Below are 23,007 nucleotides of genomic sequence, written 5' to 3' on the forward strand. Positions count from 1 at the left end.
AATTTTCCACTGCTGCTCTTGTAAAGAAGCTGTATAAAGAAATGATGGTTTGAGCTCTTGTCAGTATTAGGAAGTTACATTGCTGGGGAATACAAAATGAAAAAACGATAATGAAGGTTATGTAGTTAGTGCCATGCACTTAGTCATTGCAGCCGCTAGATTCAGAGACATGCTTTTTAGGTAATTATTGACCTTGTATTTTTGTTGTTGCTGCTGAAACACTGGGATTACATAAGGCCAAGAGTATTTGTCAGAACGTTTACCTTCCCATATGTGTGAAATGAAATTTAGAGAAGCCAAAGGTCTGCAATAAAATCACTCGCTACTGAAAGTGTTGGTATTTTTTCCCCTTTTTGAAGGGCAGAAATTTGTTTTTAACCCATAAAAATGTAGCTAGCATGAGTTGGATCCTCAACTGATATAACATTGAAGTCTGGAACTCTGAAATCGGTAAAGTTTTGCCGATTTCTCAGCAGCTGAGGCTCTTGTCCTATATTTTCAAGAGGTGTTAGGCAGCTTAAACTTCGACTTTGCCTGGTAAATTTGTTTCCAAAGGCCTGATCCTGTTCCCATGGAAGCCATGGCAAAAATCCAGTTGACTTCAATGGAAGCAAGACTATAGTCTAAAGGAGCTGTGTCAGTGCTGAGTGGCATGAAACCATTGGTTCTTTGTAGTGTGACTTCATTAGCATAGTGCCTTGAACACAGCCATCTTATCTTAGGAGAAATGCACCGAGCAATTGAAAGAAATGATTGCTTTGAGATTATTTGCATTGCAAGTAGCCAAATTAACACATTCTCAGCCATTCTTTTCGGTTACTACTGTAGCTTGCATCTATGCTCTCGAAAGTATTGAGAGAGACATAAAAGGAATATGTGGTGATTTTCCAGTGAGAACTGCTATTCTGTTCTGTCCTGTTAGTTGGTCAGCAAACGTTACCGACCCTGGACCAAATTCTGTGGGGCTTTATTTATACAAACAGCCACAACGAAGCCAAAGGGAACAGTTGGCCTTTGGAAGGAAATATTTAATATTCACCGAATTTAGAATTAGACAGCTGATCAAACCACCTTGCTACGGGGGTGCTTAGCTGGCTGAAGTTAGTTCGTCCCAAGGCAGGGCGCAGAGTAAATGGTTAAAGCTCCATGTTAAAGACTTGAATTGCATACGTTGGGTGTGTTGTAAACCGAAAGAAAAAGATGACCTTTCCATGTGTGATGCAAAAAACTCTGGCTTCAGCAGCAACCTTATGTCTGGATCTGGTGCTGTGTAGAAACTTGGAGGTACAAGTTTATTGAATTGGACCCATTGTAATTAGTAACTCTAGTCTCCTGATCCCTGAGCCTTCACAGGAAGCAAATTCATTATTTAACCAGCATTTTAATTCATTACTGGCATTAGAAGTCAGAATAATATACTTGGCGCTTTCAAAGAAGCAATGACAGTCCTTACCTTTTCTTTTTTCTAACACAATGAGGAAGTGGTGAGTCAACTGGAGGTGGTGCACTTTATCTTAATATGTAGTATCTAGCTACTTCTGCTGCATAAGGTATCTTTCTGTATAGCTTACATTGATGAATGGAGGATTATTGTACAACACGCAGTCCAGTGCTCTCTTTCACACCAGGTTCTGAAAGCCTTGCTCTCTTGAATTTTGTTTTATCTTGTAACAAAGAAACTTACCTATTCAACTATATGGTTTCATGGTAATTTTACAAGATAAAGTTTAAATTGGCTGAGCTTCCATTTGGGGCTATCTGTAATAGTTCCTTTTTTTCCCCTTTGCATATCAAGACAGTGTCTTGTGTTTTTACACTCCAAGTGCTATCTGAAATATTCACATTAATTAATTATTCGTGGCAGAGGAGTATAAGAGTCAACAAACAGCTTTTGCAGGTGATTAAGCTGCAAAACGAAGCCCAGGCGTTTGATAGCCTGCACGCATCTCTCGCTCTGACTACACTGCAACATCCCGACCATTTATTTGTATTGAATGATAATACATGGGAAGCGTTGGTGTGTTTCAAGGAAAAATCAATCAATCAATCAATTAATAAAAGATGGGGGGAAAAGTCTTTTCTCCCAGGACCATTTGCTTATTCCTCAGGCTTTCAAAAGCTGGTGGTTCAAGGGGTTTTAAAAAAATGTAGCGGCAGTGACGGGCTAGAGAACACTTCCTAGTTTTCACAAGGAGAACGTAATCACCAAAAACGGAAATGTGAATGATTTTTTCTGGTATTTGGTGAAGTTGCATTCTTGGGACGATTCAGAGATGGCAATTTCATGAAAATGAAATTATTTTTGGACCCTGAGCTTTTGGCCTTTGGATTGAATCAGAGAGCATAAAGTGCAAGGCATTTAAGCAAACAGCCAAACAGCCCAAAGAGAAGATCCCCTTGAATGGTGTCTGCCAGGTAAGGTTTCCAGTCTTTACTAAAGTGATTTGAAGTTGAAAGCTGGACTGTGCTGCCTCTGTGTAATGTATTTTTTCAGGAGCAAGCCAAGGTGTGAACCTTTCCAGCAGCAATCAGCTTCGTGTTCCTTTGCCTTACCCAGCGGCGCACTGCCTCTTGCCTTGATAATGGGTATGAGAGATCATGTGGGTTCACTTATGAAGATTACTGGGTGGATTCTCTAATTTTTCTCTTATTAAGCACTCACCCTTTATACTGGAATGGGGGGGAGGTAATCATGGTCTAAGGCAAGATAATTTTAGGAGAGCCCTCTATTTGTAAAACATTGGCAGCACTGCAGGAATTGTATTAAATGCATCAAGTATCAGACCTCTTCTTTGCAGAGGATCAAGTTTGATTTGTCAGAGCTTTGCTTGAAGTCCTTCTCTTGCTGTATAATGAAATTCAGTAATTCTTTACTACCCTTAGTCGGACCTCGAGAAAACAGGCTTTCAAGCTGAAATGCATACGCTTGCTATAATAACTAAGCCCCATGTCTTTCATGCCATGAAAACAGCAGCTGCCAGGGTGCTGTGGTCTCAGCATGTGTTGTCTTGACTCAGACCTGTGATTCTTGGCATTTTTGGGGGATGCAGAAGTTTCCTCACCTTTTTTTTTTTTAAGGTTTCATTTAGATTAGAAGTAGTTGTTTTCTTTTGTCTTTAATGGTTAACTCTTAAAAGCGAAACATGAGCCAGACCTTTTTCATGCAGATCAGCAGAATCTAGGCCCTTGAATACACTAAAGCTACTTCTACGGAGTTACCGGCCTGGCACCTGCAGTTCTTTGTGGCTTCATCATTTTCTCCTATTTCCAGGGTGCTGGTCAATGCAACACCTAAACTTGGGGTTTGGGGAGCAATTGGCATCATGCCAGGGCATGCTGAAGTTGGATGTTAAAGGTTTTGGACTTTGTTTATTGGATTCCAAGCTTTCTAAGCTCTTACGCTGAGTTTGGGTTTTTTTATTGGAGTTTCTGGGGGGTTTTCAGACTAGTTTGAAGCACAGGGAGAATAAATCTAATTTCAAGCATGCATGAGGCATTGTCTTAACTGGAGTTAGAATCCATGATACTCTTGGGTTTCAATCTTTTGCTGGAAGTGGAAGGTCACAGCTCCCTGTTTTTTCCAGTACCTTTTCAAATAGATTCAACCTCTTCTTCTCTCCGAATAGATTCCCCCTTGCAAAACCTGAATAGATTTTTAATTAGATATAGGATTGGATCCTGTGATGTCGGGTGCCCTCCAGAATGGGCTGCGCACCCTCTTTCATATTTGAGCAGCAGTGGAGGATGCTCACAAGACCTTAACACCAGCCCAAGGCATTAGAAAATCATTCGAGAGGTTTGTTTTTTCATTCTTTTTTTTTAATTGGGAGTTTTGAGTTATGAGAGAATAAATGGGACCTTGCTCTCCCTTATTACTTCTGCTCATATAATTTTTAAACGAGTAAATTGCATACTTTGACTATTTTTCACTATATATATAAAAAAAAAAATACTCAGTTCTTTACTGGCACCTTCTGTGCCAAATTTAAGACCTCAAATTAGTGTTTAAATTGCAACGTTCAGCATGCTTGGCTAAAAACAAGCTTTGAAGTAGGTAGACATCACAATGCTGTAATGAATTCACAAAAGAACAATTGAAGCTGAGGACGTTAAGTACCTCATCATTCTGCTTTCTGTTGGTATTTATAGTAATAGCATTGACCATATTCCGTTAATTTTGTGTTCATTTGGATCTTCTATGTATATTTTGTAGACGGTAATTTACTGTTTGCTGTAATTAGCATTGCTTAATGGACACAGTAAATCTTTATCGTATAATGTTTTATTAAACCCGTCTTTCATAACTTCTGTCAAAATCCAGAAAAGCAAGGAAAATTTGGGGCTTCCCAAAGGAGGCTGTTTGACTGGTTTTGATAAGGGAACATATTTTTCCTTTATTGCTTTTTATTAAGAAAAGTTCTTACTGTAGGTGAATTTGCATGAGTGGAGGCTTTACAGATGCTGGATACAGTAATAAAACAGATGTTCAGTTTAGGTTCCAACAAGATTCATAGTTTGCTCCATATATACATGTTTCCCTTGGAATCATGGGAGAGCAAGTTGGGACGCTCCGGTTAGGATGTTGGAGATGGCCTGTGCTTCCAAACCAGCTCCTAGGATCTCTCTCCTACCCTCTGCTTGTGGGAGGTGGGAGTCTGGCTCTGGTGGGCAGTCAAGACTCCTCTGCACTCGTTGGTCTAAAGCATGCAGTTGCTTGCTATCTCTCATGTGCTCTGTCCCTCTCTCATCCAGAGGTAATTATCCTTTTATATGCACTAACATCACTTACAGAGTCCCCTGCTAGGTGGAAGCCCCCTGCCCCGACCCTCTTCATGCACAGTGCAAACACAGGGTAGCTCAAAAGAGTTTACTGCCCGGCTAAGATGATGCTCAACCGTGGGAGTATTAGCATCAATTCAAAAGAGTGAGAAGCAGTAAAGAGAAGATGCATTGGCCAGCTGTGTGTACTGCTAGGCGGTTGTGAGTTGGGCGTCTAGTTTACCTAGCTTGTTGGCTATTTATCTAGTCTGTCCTTTCTACCTTTGGGGGTTTCACCTGTGCAGCTTCAACTGGCTTCTACTTACCTGGCTCTGGGAGAAGTGGACTTGGAGGTATGTTTCCTTTTCTCGGTTACTTCGGTTACCGCCCCCTGTTGGATCTTGAATCATTCCTTTCCTCTTCTACAGTTTTGCGCTCTGCAGTCATTGGTCAGTGTTTTCAGGCTCCATCCTTTGTGTTTTTGCTTAGCCAATCTTGATATATTTGGCTCTCTTAATCATTTTCATTAGATCAGTCTTTCTAGTCCCTTGATTATCCTCAGTGATTTGTCAATACCCCCTGGTCATGTGCTTCAGGAATGCAATATTTCAGGCACTATGCATCCGAGCTGTGGGGAAAAAAAAAAACCCCAAAAGAAAAGAGAATCCTCTCTCTGTATTGAGCTATCTGTAGCAGGGCCTAAATATATATTGGCTTTTTTTTTGGTATATTATGATTTGCTATATACTTCTTCCCTTCTGTCCCTGTTAGCTTTAATGCATCCAAGGCTTTCCCCCCTTGTTGAATAGACGTATGAGAAAATGTAATTATTCAGTGAGCGTTTACCTGAGGTGTGACCTGTTTTTTCTAGATACTGAGAAAACAATGCTGATTTAAAGCCTACTGAAAGGAATGGAGAAATCCTATTGACTTCAATGAGTTTATAGACAGGCCCTCACTGTGATATTTCAAAACTTCTGTCAGATAATTGTTTGTAAATGTTGTCTTTCTAATGGTAACAATCACTGTTTCATCTTGGATCAAGGCAGATATTCTGGGCCTTCCATATTAAATTTTCAAAAATGACATGCACATTAGCTACATCCATTTTTTATCTGCATTGTTGAACATAATATAGTCAAAATGAATTTACACTTTATCCTTGGAAGAAATATTTCTAGACAAAACAGTTCATTATTTCAAAGCTCTGTGAAGATCAAAGGCATAGGAAACTTTTCTGAAGTGAAGACTGTATTTTCAATAAAACATGGGTTTTTATTCTCTTTTTCTTTCTTTCTTTCGTGAAGCGTTCTTCTTTCTTTCTTCTTTCTTTCTTTCTTTCTTTCTATGCACTTCATGCAATGTGTCTTTATTGTGGAAACAAGAACATAAATATATTTCACAGGCTTGCATTGTCAAAACTAAAACTCTTTCTTTCTTTCTTTCACTCTGGTTTCTCTTCAACACGCATAAATCTTTCGCCTTTTACTAAAGATTTCCGTGGAGAGAAGCAGTAACGAGTTTACACCCAATTTTTCTTTCTTTCTTTCTTTCTTTCTTTCTTTCTTTCTTTCTTTCTTTCTTTCTTTCTTTCTTTCACTGCTTTGTTTTCTCTCTCAAACTGAGTCTTAGGCTTCATCACAAGAATTGACCACTTAGTCACCTCCAGGGATAGGGATCAGATTACTCTGACTTCTATGACAGAGCAATTGCAATAGTTTTCCTCCTTATTACAGACAGTTTTGGTGGAATAAATTCACCACCTAACTGTAACCACCTTGGAGGTTGTTTTTTTTTTTTTTTTTTTTTTTGACTTTTAAGAGACGTTTATTCCCCGGAGGGTGATGACTCGGAGCCAGTCAAAAGCATGTACAAGGATGCCCGAAGCTCTGGGCCTCATGGACAAGGCCTGGGCTCGTGGCCTGCAAGGCCTGCCCGTACACTCTAGACAAAAAAAAAAACAACCAACACAACGAACATAAGGACTATTTACAGTATTTACAGTTCTGCCAGCAGGGACACCCATGGAGGCCTCCGGGGTCGACCCGCACGAGCAAAAGTCCAGGGCCTCGGCCCGCTTGACGCGTCTCTGCGGCTTGAGCAGCCGGTGGCATCACAGAACGAGGATCAGGCGTCCCGCCTCGACCCGGCACAGCACCCCCTCGAGGGCCCAGCGCTCCTCAAAGGCGGGCACCGTCCGCCGGAGGACAGCGTGCTCAAACTCGAGCGAGAGGCGGGCCCGCACCAGCAGGCGGAAGAGCTGCAGGGCGTTGCCCATCCCGGTGCCGCTGAGCTGGTTTCGCCGGCTCTTCAGGGTGGCCATCTTGGCCTGGCCCAGCAGGAAGTTGGCCAGGCTGACCGTGGCCCGCTCGGCCGCCCGGTACGGAAAGGAGTGGACGTAGGCGTCTTCGGAGAGGTCTCGGCCCAGTACCCGAAGCAGTGCGCCCAGGGCGGCAAAGAGAGGCTGCAGCCGGGGGCAGTCGAGGAAGGCGTGGAAAATGTCCTCGTCCAGCACCCCCGGGCAGAAGGGGCAGGCCGCCGAGGCCGCTGGGTCCAAGTGACGCACAAAGGTGCCGGTGGCCAGGATGCCGTGCACGAGCCGCCACTGCAGGTCGCCGGTCTTCTTGGCGATGGGCGCCTTATACAGCGTGCACCACGCCGGGGTACTAAACTTATACAATACACAATGGTGACCTACATATTGTTGTTTATAATTGGGACTAGGCATGTGCAATGAAATCTAGAAAAAAATTGAGAAAATAAAGTGAAAGGTTTAACTGGGCAAGCGACTGTGGGTTTATGGGATGAAATGTGTCCAAACTAGATTTCCTAAATGTTAAAAGTATTGCGTGTTTAAATAATAATATGACTGGTATTGTTATTTTGAGATAATAGGCAAAAAAAACCAAAACAAGATTTGTCTATTTTTTGTCGAGAAATAACGTTTTGTGGAGCAATGGGAAATACTAAATTGGAGAATTCAGTCCTCACTGGGGCATATGTCCTCAACCTGAGGCACAGTTTAGCCAAGTGTGTAGCAAAACACCTAAAAAAGGGGTTGTAGTCTGATCGAGTTGAAGCTTTAGTTTCCTCCACTATCCTGAAGCTCTGGCTTCCCCCATGCTGCCACCAGCCAGGCTGCCAGATGTGCCAGGACCCCCTCTGGAAGTCTAGGTCTCTGTGCAGGGAAGGTCCACGGTGATAGCTGAGGGTTGGGGGCATGTACCCCACTGCCAATCAAGAATGGCCCTGGCTCCGTTAGGCTTGGCTGCCCTTAGTCTGCCCAGCAGTTTGGTGTGCTGGGAGGTATGCAGGAGTAGCCAACAGGCAAATATCTGTTCCCTCCTCTCCCCCTCCCCCCCCCACTTCCCACTGCCACCGAAGAAGAAAATTGTATTCTGTGTTTTCCTGATCCAATCTACACAGCTTAGAGAAGCCCACATAGGTTGAATCGATTCACCCTCAGGCTTTTTGACTGTTTGCACTTAGCCTTTGCGTAAGCTTCCCATTGGAATCGGTTAATACCAACTGGCAATAGCATTCCCTATGCATAGAGTACTCAATTTTGCTACTCTTATTTATGCAAGTGATCTCACAGATTCAATGTCAGGTTTTAGAAGTAAAGATAATAGACCTGGGCCTTATTATAGTAAATTATGCCTCAGTAGAAAGTATGACTTTATATTATCTGTGAAGAACTGGGTGACCTTGAGGAAAAAAAATGGCTAGATTTTCTACATGAATGGTGTATGAGGTGTAGCTATTTCTAAACTGAAGTTCTTCCTCTCTGCTGAACTTTCAGGACATTTTGGCTGAGTTATGACAGAAGAAGGGAATTGCTAGCTCAGTGGTGCTCAAGCTATTCGGCTCTGCAGGATGTATGAGTAGCACGTGGCTGGGCTGCACGCTGGATCCCAGACATGGGGTTGCTTCATGGCCCAGATCCAGTGCATTGATGGCATGCTAGCTTGGCCCAGTGAACCCAGCCATGAAATGACCCCACACACAAGCCCAACTGTACACCGGCACTATCTAATGCACTGGGGTACATCATCCAGCAGCGAATGCCACCACTCCCCTGCTGCCAAATTTCCAGATATGTGGGGATGACAGCTCCATGGGCCAGAGGTTGAGCATCATTGTGAAGCTGCTGCCCTGTATGGTTCTATGGCTCAGGGCACAGAGCTGAATACACAAGATACCATGGGCACTTTAATTAGAGTGGCTCTCGGGAGCCATTCTAATTAAGGTGCCCCCTCCCCTCCACCTTTTTGGAGCATGATTCCTCTTGAAGGCTAAAACTTTCTAGACTTAGTTTCCATCTTGAAGATTATTTATTTATTCAGTTGTGAAAGGGCAGAAAACCCCAGTTTCTTCAGCCTCTTTTGAGCACAAGGGAAATTGAAAACATAAATACACATCTATAAGGTGTGTGTGTGTGGGGGGGGGGGATTCTTGTGACTTTTTTTAATAGAGCTTTTTGGGGAGATGACTGGTGTAAGGTTATTTTGCAATTGGACAGGGGGGTGAAATCGCTATTGCAAACCTCTGGTTCTGCAGAAATGTATCTTCAGCAAGGTTATCTTTTTAAGCAGTAGCATTGGGGAAGACACTGAAATTCAGTAGCTAAATCAACTTTGGAGTACAGAGTATAACAGATTGGCAATATTGAGACGGAACAATTTTTGGTCACAAATGTATTAAACTACACATACAATTTTAATTAACCTTTCGTTGGGAAAGGGTTTTCACGTCCAGGTTAGTCTGGGCCTCTCCATAGACTGTCACTTTGATGGGTGGATAGGCTTGCATGTACTGATGACCCTAAGAGGAACACCATTGGAAGTCTTGTACTCCTGGTGGGGTCACCCATCGTGGTAAGCTCAAAGGTGAGGTATCAGATGAAGAGCAGTCCAACATAATGTAAAGACCTCAATGGTGGAGGTGGCAGACGAAGAAGGCACATTTCTCAATGGTTGTAAAGGCAGACGAAGGCTGCAGTGGAAGAGTAGCCCCAGTCATCTTTCATCTCCTTGCCACTGGGCACAGGTTTCTCCTCCACCAAGACCCATGCAGTTGCCAATGTGCAACAGCCTCCTCAAAAAAAAAAAAAAAGAAGTTACACAGGCTTCTCCAGGTGATTGTTGGGAGTCCCTAGTCATGGATCCACATGCAGGCTGTGGTCATATGTTGGCCACTTCGTCCTTGGAATGGGACAGAAGAGTGATTCAGCAGCTGTAATTGTGCCTGAACAGTTCTTTTTAGGATTTCCTCTACTTACCCTGCATGGGGAGGGAACTAGAAAAGGTGCCCCAAATATAGGGTGCTCCAAATTTAGGTTGCCCCACTGAATCTTACCTGACGGAATAGCTGCTTCCAGGGGGATCACTCAAATTGTGGTCAAAACACAAAAATGTTCTTTGCATCCTATGAACCCTACTAGATGATCCAAACTGTGACGGATAAAGAACAACAAAGCATCTGGCCCCAGTGGCATACTAGCTGATGTTTTCAAAATTGGTGGGGAAACTATGACCAACAAGCTCCATATACTGTTTCTCAAAATTAGGAACACTAAGGAAATTCCTGCAAAGGAATGCTAATATTGCCACCATTTCTTAAAATGAAGATAAGCCTGACCTGTGGAACTGAGGCATCCTCTCTATTGCTGGGAAGATCCTTGCTCGAATTCTGCTGACCAGACTGCTCCCGCTAGCTGAGGAAATCCTTCCGGAGTCTCAGTGCACCATCAGACCATTGAGTGGTACCAGGGATGTGATTTTTGTGGCCCAGCAGATCCAGGAAAAATGCTGAAAATGATACCAGGAACTGTATATGGTTTTTATCGAGTTGACCACAGCCTTTGATTCTGTTAACCATGAGGCTTTATGGAAAATCTTACTGAAGTTTGGCTGCCCAGGGAAATTTATCACCATCCTAAGACTCCTTCTTCATGACCAAATGACTGCCTCTATCCTGTGCAGTGGCTCCACTACAGAGCCCTTTCCCTTCAAACTGGTGTCGAGCAGGGCTGCATGATCACACCAGTTTGTTTTCCATGTTTCTTGTGGTCATCAAGATGTTTATGGATGACCATCTGCCATGTGGTATCAGCATCAAGTACAGGATGGGCCTGTATTCGATTGAACCTTTTTCAATCTCTCCTGCCTCTAGGCTAAAACCAAAGTTCTTGGTCTTAGATTGTGGCACTTCGGTATGCTGATGATTACACCATCATTGTACTTACTGTGATGTACCTACAAATGGCCCTTAACTGCTTCCTTCCAGCATACCAGTGTCTGGGACTGACCCTTAATATTGGAAAAATAAAGGTGCTTCACTAGCCTGCCCTGGGTCAATTAGATCCCCTGGCAAAGATCCTTTTTTATTGATAGAAGCTGGAGTGTTGAACCCTTTGCAGACCTTGGCAGCCATCTTTCAAAGAAGGCCAACATCAGTGAGGAGATCCGGTATAGGGTCCAGTGTGCCAGCTCAGCCTTCGGAAGGCTGAATCATCGTGTGTTCAACAATTGTGCCATCAAGACTTGAACAAAACTCCTACTATATAAGGCTGTGGTAATCCCAACTCTTCTCTATAGCTGTGAAGCTTGGGTGACCTACAGGAACCACCTGAAAAGCCTGGAATACCATCACCAGTACTATCGCTGAAAGATGCTTGGCATAAAGTGGGAATATCATCACACAAATACTAGTGTCCTCACCAACACTAACACCACCACTATGGAAGCATTGATTATTCAACATCAGCTGCGGTGGTCAGGGCGCTGTGTGCACGGGCCTGACATGCATTTACCAAAACAACTGCTATGCTCCCAACTCAGACAAGGACAAAAGACACATGCGAGCCAGAAGAAACACTTGGACAACAAGGTGAATGTTAAGAAGTGTGGCATTAACACCACAAATTGGAGGAAAGACTAGTCCAGGACAGGGCTACATGGCAGCATCTTGAGAGAAGGTGCATCTATGAAGAAAACTGTCTCACCCTGGAGCCAGAAAAATAACTGAAAAAGAAGGAAAGGAAACAAGGAATCCATGGTCTGACCCACCCTTTAGCCACCACCTGTGCCATATACCAGAGAGTCTGCGGCTCTACAATTGGCCACCTTAGCTATCAATGGTCGCACTTACAATACTTTCCTTGACCTATGGGAGTGATCATCCTCGATCATGAGGGATCACTGCCACCACGGAGTTTCTGGAGTAAATCAGAGAAAAGGAGGGAGACTGAAACTTATCCTGGAATAGCCAGTAGTTTGAGGTTCACCCCCACCCCAATTTCTTGACTGCAACTGAAACAGCTTTAATAGAGCTTGATGGAGATCCATCCTAGAAAACCAGTTGGCTTATAGATAAGTTACTTGTTTCGGATGTAGGGGAATAGTAAATCAGCAGCTTGAACCTGGGTCTTTCACATTCAAAATGAATGCTCTAGCCATTGGGCTGTTGACTATTCTGAGGTGTGGGTTTTAGGAAGAAAATAGCACAAGACCATACACGCCAAACAATTTTTTCAAAATCATTTCCTTTCCAGATCTATGTAGGAGTTTTGCCAACTGGTTTTGAGTTGGCAAAAGACAAATTGAAGTCATTAGGATGTCATCTTAGTGGTGGTTCTTAAAAAGTAAAGTTAGCATATAAAACGGTCATTAAGGGAGTTGGTGGTCAGGCATCTAATAGATACACTTGAGATTAGTTAGTTTATCATAAACTATCACATTTTTCAATTTATATAGCTAATTAACTCGCTAGTAACGTTTTCCTGATAATATTATAATTATCACGTTTTTCCCCATTCCAGTACTGTTGCTAAGGCCAGAGCCTGTTTTTTACACATACAGGCACACAAATTCTCACCTGCACATTGGACACGCTAAACAAAATAGATCCCCAAAGAATTTAAAATCTAAGGGCTTAGCTTAACTGTGTACTAACACATGAGACTAATTTAAATATTTTGGTATTTTAAATTTAAATATTTGAGTATTTTTACTGAATGTGACAATTTGTGCTTGTTGTGTCAGGCACGTGCTTAGATGTCTTGCTGAATCAGTCCCAGTAGAATATGATAGACTAACAATGTGGGAACTAAGTAACAAATGTATATAACTTATTAATTGTCTTTTTGTGCTTTTTTTTTTTGTTTTTGCTTTGATAACTTTACCAAACTGTTCCCCAACCAAAAGGCCCAGAAAACCTTCTCTGCAGTTACAAACTAACCATTAATATTTCATCCTGTCTAATCTACTATGAAATGATCAGGGACAGCTGCTATAAAATATGTAGCATTTTACACATATTTGAATATGTATAAATACCTTGAATATGTACCATTTTTTTCTCTGTAAATTAACCTAGGTTTAATGATAAGTTCTGTATTTTTAGATTCTAGGTATGAGGCTTTAAATATAATGCTGATAACCTTGGTCAGAATGTAAAACCTTTGGTGATTAAATCAATAATCAGTAAGCAACATCTCTTAATTCATTGCCACTCATTTCTAAATTAATGCCAGCAGTTAATACAAGGCAATTCAGCTTTCAGAGCAAGATTCAGAGTCATTTTAAATGACTTGTAAAATCACACAATGCTTTTTTAAACTTGTAATAAAATGCTTTCCAGCTTGGCGCAAAGGCTTTTTTTTTTTTCTGGGCAATTAGAAAGCTAATTCTAAGAATGGTTCCAGAGACCATTTTTTTCTTTTAATCAATATTGATCACTTTAAGGAACTGCTCATTTATTTAGACATCAAGTTGGATTCCCATTTACCACTGAGTTTTTCCTGTATGGCTTAAGATCATTTACAGGAATCGAATTGATTGTGAAATAAAAATTGATATAGATTAGATGCTTATTTTTAGTCATATCCCGTTTTCTCTAAGGTTCCTGTCTGTTCGCTGGTTGGCTATTTGCTTTGGGACATGTTCTATGAGGTATATGGAAGTCTTGAATCTGTACGTATGAATCTAAAGTTACTTTCTGTTGAATCTGCCGATGCTAATATATGTATATTGTTACTTTATTTACAGTATATCCTGTGCCTGCCCATGTGACAGCACGTTCCCACGCTCGTGCCAGAATAATTTATTTATGAACTCTTTGGACAAATGTAACGCTGTGGAGAATTGTTATGGGATATATCTAATTCAACAGCCCATGCAGAAATATCTTGCATGCCTTGGGACAGAATAGATCATTTTAACAAAAATACACCCCATGTATTTTTCAGACAAGCAGCACATAACCATACCTGCAAAGGAATTCACTTGTTAGGGAAAAGCATTTTTTGAAGACGAGCAGGAATCTGAGACTTATCTATCCATCACATATCTTACTTTTTATATAGTTATATACATTGGATTTGTACACATAATCACCTGACCCCAAGTAAATTCGTGATGATGTAGTACACATGGTAGTTTTATGTACGTTTTTCTTTGTCTCTTTAGAAAATAATGAAAAACAGAACCAGACAAAGATACAAAATAGTAGGGAAAATAGGGCCAAATTTAGGATTTAACTATACCTGTGCAGCACCACTAAAACCAAAGACAAGTGTGTGAGGGGTGGTATTTTCAAAAACATTTTTTTTTCTGGCAAGGCTTTATACTAGACAGAAGACATTTTGGCTTTTAGAATATTCCTGATACAAGTTCTCTTTAAAGTTCCCTTCCACATAAATATCTCTTATCTGATTTAATTTTAGCAGTTCATGATGTTCTCACTGCACTCTTATCATCAGATTGCTTGTCCGAAGAACAGTGTGAAAGGATGTTTCTAAGATGAAATATAGGTGCAGAATGTGTATTTTTTGGCTAAGCAAAAAATTTGAGATCTGTTCCTATCCCCTGATTAAAGCTCTTGTTATTTCTGGATTCAATTCTAGAGCTGTGGGGATCTGGGTTCTGCTATTTGAACTTCAAATTAGCATTATGGGCCTATCTGGATTTTAAAATGGAAAATACAATTTCGGCTTTTATACGTAGCATGTAAAAATTAAGTTTAAAGAAAGCATAGTACATATATATGCACAGGCAAGTACTTGCATGTATGAAGAAGCGGTTAAAGACATTAATCTCTTTATATCTCTTATTAGGATTCATATTTTAATTTGTTTTGCACTGTAGAGTGCTGTCAGCAAACACAGTTCCATTCTTGCCAATCAGACTTGAAATTGGAAGTAACTCCTGTAGATCATAGAGCCAGAAGATCGTATTGTGATCTAATCTGACCTCTTGTACAGCCCAAGCCATAGGATTTCTCTGAATTAATTCCTGTTTGAACTAGAACATTCATTTTAAAAGACTGTCCAAGTTCACTTGTAAAAATGATCAGGAATGAAGAATAAATACACCAGAAGTCTTGGCAAGCTGTTCCAGTAGTTAATTACTTTAATTGTTAAACGTTTGCCCCTATTTTTAAACTGAATTTGTCTTGACTCAACTTCTAGTCATTGACTCTTTTTATACTCTTGCCCGCTAAGCTGAACAGCCTGTTATCAAAATGTTGTTTGCAAGGCAGCGACTTGATCAAGATGCTCCTTAATCTTCTTCTTGATAAACTAAACTTCTCTTTGATCAGCTCAATCCCTAAGTATTTCTATGCAAGGCATATTTTCCAAACCAGTGATCATTCTTGTGGCTCTTCTCTGAACCCTCTCTAATTTATCAACATCCTTCCGTGAAGTCAGCATGATTACACAAGTGTAAAACTGGTATCTACTAAAATCAGAATCAGACACGAATTCTCTAGGACCACTGTCTCTTTAGTTACAGAATAGCCAAGTTGGCTCAAATGACTATGAGTCTTGAGCCTGAGCTCACTGAGGTGAGTGGAAAGATGCCCGTTACCATTAGGCATGAAAATATAATGAGACTACACCATCAATTAATTTGTTTCCTGGCCTTTCCTCTACTTGTCTCCTAAAATAATATGAATTCTTATTTTTTAGAGACCACAGAGTACATAAATAGCCATAAAAAATTGTGATAAAATGATTTTCTAAAGGGCGTGTGTACATTGTGGGGAGTTCATCCTGTTTAAGTTACGTTCTGTTGAAATGTACTTCTGGTCCTTGAAATGTTTTTTATAATCTCCTGTTAATTCTATTAGTGATGGATAAACTTGATAAATAAAAAATCTGAACATATGCTTTCTTGCCACATTGGTATTAACCAGACTTGTTACATTATATGTAGCACATGGGTAGAGAAAATCATCATATGATAAAGCAGCAGTTACAGCTGCATTTAAAATTGCATTTTTTTCAATAGTCTGTTTTGCTATGTGAAGATAAAATGTAACTGTCAATTGTAACTAATTAAGCTTAAAAGCATATCCTCAGCGGAATTTATGGTTTCACTGCTGACATTTTAATAACTTGTTCTCAGGATGTGTTTCCATTTCACATTATGCTGGGAAAGCACATACAAAAGATTTCCCCTTAGCTATGGAAGACCAGATGCTTAGCTGCAATAAGTTGGTGTAACATGAGTGAACTGGACATTGTTCAGGTTTACACCACTTGATCTGCCCCTAAATATGCTGAGGCACATAGTGTCATTGTTTTTGGAAGAACAGCAGCTTCCTTGTTGAATTAAATGGAGAATGCTACTTAGAAATCAATGGCGAAGGAGGGCTATTGATATTATTTTAACATGTAAATATTAAATCTGTACACCCAAATGGATTTTCTTTGCAATTTGTCCACTTATTTGCAACATTAATCATGCTTTACTAATATAAATGTATTGAAACACACTTAGCTCTTTTTTCAGGATTAAAGCTCTCAAAGTTTTGTAGAACATTGCTTGCTTCCCAAACTTTTAAAATGGAGCATCATAAAATCAGGGAATCCTTTGAAAGGATGACTGCCCTTCTGGAGTCAGCTTCTTCTCCTCAGGGCTGGCCCACAATTTTTTGGGGCTCCCTGCAAGATATAGTTTTGGGGCCCCATGATCCATCAGTAGAGATGACGGTAGCAGGGTGTGGGACCCCCTTTCCTGTCCCATGGCACATTTACGCCGGTAAATGAACATCTCAGCACACCGGACGTGGGGGAGGGGTGGCAGCTAAAATTTCGAGCCGGAGTAGTTAAACAAAGATCCAACCCTCCGGGCAGATGGGCAGGCTACACCACACATGCAGCAGCCACCGCCAAGTGTGAGAGGGGCCGTGGCCTCTCTGCCCAGCTCTGCGGGGCCCCTTGGCTGCAGTTCCGCAGGATCGGACAGGCCGGTTCTGCTTTTCCTCCTCTCCTGTTTGAAATGCATTAGACATGCTGCGCTGCAAACATATATTCAAATGCGTTCTCCAGCTCTAATCTAAATAAGAGCAGGGTATCGATATATCTATCTACAGAACTCATGCTTTAGAAGAGGGGTTGGCAATGTTTTTGGACAAAGTGCCAAAAACACCCGCAGCTTTGACTTGTAAGACGTTGATGCGCCAAGGGAACCATGAGAAGCCTGATCCTTGTTGTGGCAGCGCAGCCCCGTCTCCCTCCCTGCCATCCGTCCCAAGGCACGTGTGCCAGACAAAATGCCTTTGCAGGTCATGCTCTGGCACCTGTGCCAGGGGTTGCCTACCCTTGCTTTAGAAGCATGGTATTCATAGAAGTATAGGTACAGAAGCTACCGGTTGCCTGTTTAAGGCAATAAAGGACTTAATGTTTTTCCAAGCATGCTTGCTCACTTTTAATCATCTGGTATGTTAAAGGGATGTTTGAGTGTGATTGTTTTAATGGCTTCTGAGAGATCATATGTGTGTAGGTGTATGTATTAAGAGCTGGTATGGAAATAGCACAGTGGCAGAGGGAATGTTTAAGTATCAGTACAGATTTGGCAAGAAGTAAAAAAAAAAAAAAGTCATAAGGTAAATAACCCTTGTGAAAACTTATGTCAATTAAACATTGCAATAAATTACAGACGGAGGTCATGAAACATGGTTTTTAGAGGTGCTAGAGACTAGCTTACCTGTGTGGTAGCAACATTATATTCTTGTGATTGGCTAAGATTTATTGCTAGTTAATCAGTGAACAACAGAGGTTTTCTATAAATTGTCCATCCAAGTATTTAAGTGTGCCTCAGGGTTGTATCTAGTTTCCAAGTTATAAATATTTATAAAGAGCTGAGAATGCTTGGCTAAATAAAAATTATAATAGTTCTGAAAACTCAGAGTCTGTTGAATTTATCATCTACCCCATGGTAAGAACAAACAAGTCGCTGTTCAGAAAAAAAATGTCCATTTCAGAATATAGCTTACATTTTCTGCAAATTGGCCGAGTTGATATTTGACCCAGTACCAAACAATAGAGCTATGGATGCTTTCTCTTGATGCTTGAATTCTACTCTCTTCCCGGTTATGAGTACAGCTTATTATTGCTAATGGAAGTTATCCGTTTAAACCACTGAACATTTAATGGAGGATATATTGAGTGGCCTTTATGAAAGGCAACATGTACAGTGTAGGCATATCAAACAGTATAGTATTCCATTAGAATATGATTTGAAGGCCAGATCTTCAGTTGAGAAGAGAAAGTTGGAGTGGGGACTCTTGAATTTACCGTCTTGTCATATGTATTTTACACTCACAGAATATTGTGACCAGAGGCAGTAGTGGGATGGTCTGCTTTATCTGTTGATTTATCCCATTAGACTTGTGAAAACTTTTGCTGACTCCTGGTGGTACATCTAGTTTTCATTTTTACGTATTTATATGTGAGGTGGGAGTTGTTCTCTCAAAAGAAGGGCCAGGAAAGAGGAAAGTTGTAGTCCAGGAGAGAATGCCTAGGAATAGCCACATCAAGGAGGAAGTAAGACGGAGGTGTGTTTCATTTTAGCTTTTGGGTTGGTGTATTGAAGACTGAATTGGGGAGTCATCTGATTACATCCAGGGTTTGGTCAAATGGGTCCAGTGGTTGTGCTGCTCTGGTGATTTGCATAAATATGATATAAGAATTATTTCCTACAGTTTGGCTGCTCAGAGGCATTGGTACTAACTTCTGTCCATGAATCTGCAGCAGTTCAGTGGTGGAAATGGGACTAAAGCCTATGAGAACTAACAACCAGCTATTAAAAGGGTCTGAAAAGTGTTTCTGAATTCAAAAGAAGAAATAAGAAAACAATATGGAAGTAGTTTAAGCACAAAGCAGTAGGTTTAGCAGACCAAAACCAAGACAGTGACCCTTTGCGCTTTCCCCAAGAAAAAAAGGGATGTATCTTTGCTCCATTTACTCTGTACGTTACAGCTGACTTTGATTTTGTGAAAGGAACATACTGCAGCACTTTTCTTGCTGCGCAGGTTTTGACAAATAAACACTTTGCAATACCCAAGGACTGCAGAGCAAAGATATACACAAAAACTGGAGACTCTGCCAATTTTTCATTTTCAGCCAGGCTACACTTGTATAGAAAACAGTGACATACAGGGTGATGGCACTGCCTCTTTGAAATAGAAATTAAATTTTATTTAAGGGCATGTGAAGAGCCAGCACTTTTTGTAACTCACGGGTCAGTTAAGAAACTTTTGGGCTAAAATAATTCCAGTTACAAACATTCATTTCTCTTTTACAGAAAAAAGTGCTGATGTAAAAACGGTTCCTCTGCAACATTGTATAAGGCACCAGTCTTTTTAGAGCATTTCTTCCTGCTAGGATTATGCACCTAAAGCCACTGAAAGAAAAACACTTAAAGTAGGCTCATTTTATACATGATGTTAAGGCTAATTTAATTTCCACTCCTTGTGAAATGCTATTTTCCCAGTATCATAGCAAAACCAGGAGGAAATGTCATGTTTTGCCAACTTATTCTAGTTTCTGAAATATTTAGAGCATGACTTTCTTTTAGCAAGTGTTTTATTTTTTTTCCCCCCTCCACACTGATATATATTTACTGGATGCCCAGATATTTATATCTTTTTTTTTTTCTTTTTATAATGTTAGCTCAGGGGACTAATCTGTTGGGATACCTATTACCTATATCCAGTTTACATTAATTTAAATGTAAATATAGCTTTACACAACATTTTGAGCTACAGTTTTGCTAAATTGGTATTCGCCTTCCAGGTTTCTTCACCAGTGTCATTTTGTAGAATGGTTTTTCTCTATTCCAAAATGCTTTATAGAATTAAATAGATTATGGAAGCATGTGTTGCTCAGTAAATTAAAGGGGGGTTGTGATTTTAAGAGTTTGTATGGTGAATAAATTAAAGAACTCAGTGACAGGTCAGTAGGAGTGGGACAAAAATTAAAAATAGCTGACAAAAGAAAATTTTTAAAAGATCTGTATACTTAACTTGCTAGTTGATAGTCATTTAAATCAATATGTGTGCATACGTGCACAAATTATATATAAAGTATATAGATGTGAGCCTTCATCTGAAGCCTGTGTGGTTGGTCATTATCTGTAGACTATTAGACTAGATGGGCCTGGATCTGATCCATCACAGGCGACTGGTGCCTCCTGAGTCAGGGGGGCACTTGACCCACCAGCAGCCAGTCAGTGACTGGGGAAGGGGTCCTCCTGCGGCCGATTGCGCCAACCAGGGGGAGAGGCGGGGGGCAGGCTTTCCCATGGCCGGTCACGCAAACCTGGACGTGCCGGTGGCGCACCACTACCACTTCTGGATCAGCTACAGGGGAACACCTCGCCTCTGCCGTTGGCGTGATTGGCTGTGGGGGGGACCACAGGAATCGCTTCTCCTGGAGCCCCCACTCCCCAGCTGGCATTCTCAGGGGGGCATCAATGCTCCTGCCTGTCTCCCCTGCCCGATCCCTAGGCAAGGAATGCTGGCTGTCAGGGGGTGGACCAGCACTTGCAGGAGGCTACGCATCAGCACTGTGATCCATTACAGTTCCCACGTGTCCAACATAGCTGCAGACATTCCTGGCAGTGTGTTAATATATTAAGTGCAGTATAAGTGACAAGGTTGCTACACATACACCCAATTTAAGGCACCATAAAATGAAAACCCAGCTGTAAAAAACGTTCTGCATATTATGCAGAACACTTATGGCTGTTTTGTACAGTGCCTTAAAATGAACCTGTGGAATATTTGGGATTTCTCTAGGACGAGTGCCAACAATCACCTGATTGTCAGCCCAGGCCCTGGGACAGCCTGGGGTCTTGAATTCACTGAGGGCAGTCTCAGTCCTGGGACCACCCCAGTTCCCACCAGACCGAAGATACCTGGCTTTCAACTTGCTGATGCTGAAGGAGCATAGAATCATGATCTCTGATCCCAAAACTTTTGCCTCCTGCCATGCACATTGTTGGGACTGGGGCTCAGATTTCATGGCACCTTGAAATGAGTGTGTGCCAGGGACCTCAGAAAGGGAACCAAACTGACTGGTGTTTAAAACCAACACTGAAGCCTCATAAACTAGCTTCTGCAAACTTATTGAGATCCAAATGTTTAATCCTACCAGTGCTGATACTGACATTGCATTTGAGAATCCTCTTGTGTGTATTTGGCCATGTCTGTATATTCATTTTGTTTTAATCATGTAGCCTTAGAGAGGAATTGTTAGTTTAATCAGCTCCTTATACTTATAAAGACTGATTAATACCTACCCTGGTAGGTTGTTTGTATTATAATAAAGATTTTGTTCATGCTGGGGCCTCTGGAGGGGTGTCTTTAGAGATCTCCCTTTCTGGTGATAAAAGGGCCAACTGCTGAACATCTGGATTAACCATTATTCCTGATTAATGGCTTCTTCACCTTGCTGAGATAGAGTTCTAGCAATCTGCTGCAGTTGACTCTGGATCTTCTTTCTTGGCTTACAGGCAGGGCTGAGATGTGAGCCAGGGTCTTAGCTGCAAAAGACAGACCAATCCATTAATGATGTTACTGAACCAAAACCATGGCCATGACTGCTAGCCAATTCCCTGACATCTTGTGATTTTGACAATGGATAAAGATGGTCCTTTCTCATTTAGTTTGACCTAGATGACATTTTTCTTCTACTTATTTTAAAAACTCTTCTTGCTTTTAATACCAGATATATATTCTTTCTGTGTTTAGGTGGGTCTATCATTTTGAAAGTGGGGAGTGGGCACAGATGGAGCGGTGCATCTACACACATAACACAATGCGCGTTTGTCATCAGATAAAAAGCAACTAGAAGTTTGCTAAAATTCTAGGGAGCGATGGGGCTATATTATTCAGTTTAAGATTGCAGTAAAAACAAATACAACTTTATTGGAATATGCATTAATTTTGTATATCATATATTAAGTATAAAAACACAAGAAAAAATAATGAAAAGATAGTCTTTTGTTAGTCCTGTAGTCATTAGAATTAAATTCACATCTGTTTTAGATTAATAAAATGTAGCATTCTTGGGTATCTCGACAATGTATCCAGTGTTCACTGAAAGTTATTTCCACACCTGAATGAATGTTTTTAGCTAGAATTAAAAACAGCCTGCAGGGCTGTGAAATATGAATTACATTACCAGGAGCAGCTAACAGACAGCAGAATTGCAGAAGAAAAGCTTAGTGGGAGACTGAGACTCTCAAGGAAGGAAATGGTCATTAACACCTGTGGAATGAAAAGTTGAGCATCTACATGGGTAGATTACAATAAGCCATGGAGTCAGCTGACAGCCTCATTGCTGCCTGAATAGAAATGTTGCTGCCACTGCCAGGCAGTTCATTTTAATCTTTGGGTGAACCAGGCAACAAAAGTGTGTGTGTGTGGGGGGGGGGAACTGCACTACTGTACCTCCCTGCATCTGCCTCTGGTTCTGCATAGGTCTGTTTGCTGGATGGTGTATTAATGGTGTGCACAGTTTGAAGGAACTGAAAGTCCCTGGAGGAGTCTGGATGTCAGGGGTGCCTGTAGACATGTGGGGCACCTGCTCCAATGCGCTGTAATTACAGTGCGTTGGAGCAGACTCGATTAGCCGAGTCTGCTGGAGCGTGCTAATTAGCATGCTCCAGCAGCCTCAGTGTCTTGTGTATTCATGATTCCCGTGCTTTAAAATGGCAGTGGAGGCACTCAAATTAAAGCTTGTTGAACAAGTTTTAGTTAAAGCACCCCTGCTGCCATTTTGAAGCCCAGGATGCTGAGTACTTGAGAGGCGGTGGGTGCTTTAATTAGAGTGGCTCCCAAAAGCCACTCTAATTTAAGCACTCCACCATGAGAGCACGTACAGAGATGCTCCAAGGAACTGGTTAATATAAGTCAGCCCCTAGGTCTGCTTTGTGGACATAGTACCACTTGCCT

At 41.3% G+C, this 23,007-nt stretch overlaps 1 protein-coding gene and 1 pseudogene across 2 annotated transcripts in view; both read left to right on the plus strand.

The window, feature by feature from the left end:
• The window catches only part of CDH13 (cadherin 13), a 788,124-nt gene that overhangs the window by 187,394 nt on the left and 577,723 nt on the right, over positions 1–23,007 (plus strand). The window lies entirely within an intron of this gene.
• LOC132243638 (U5 spliceosomal RNA) lies at positions 6,203–6,307 on the plus strand (annotated as a pseudogene).

The sequence above is a fragment of the Alligator mississippiensis genome, chromosome 10 (genome assembly GCF_030867095.1).
Source record: "Alligator mississippiensis isolate rAllMis1 chromosome 10, rAllMis1, whole genome shotgun sequence".
Lineage (NCBI taxonomy): Eukaryota > Metazoa > Chordata > Crocodylia > Alligatoridae > Alligator > Alligator mississippiensis.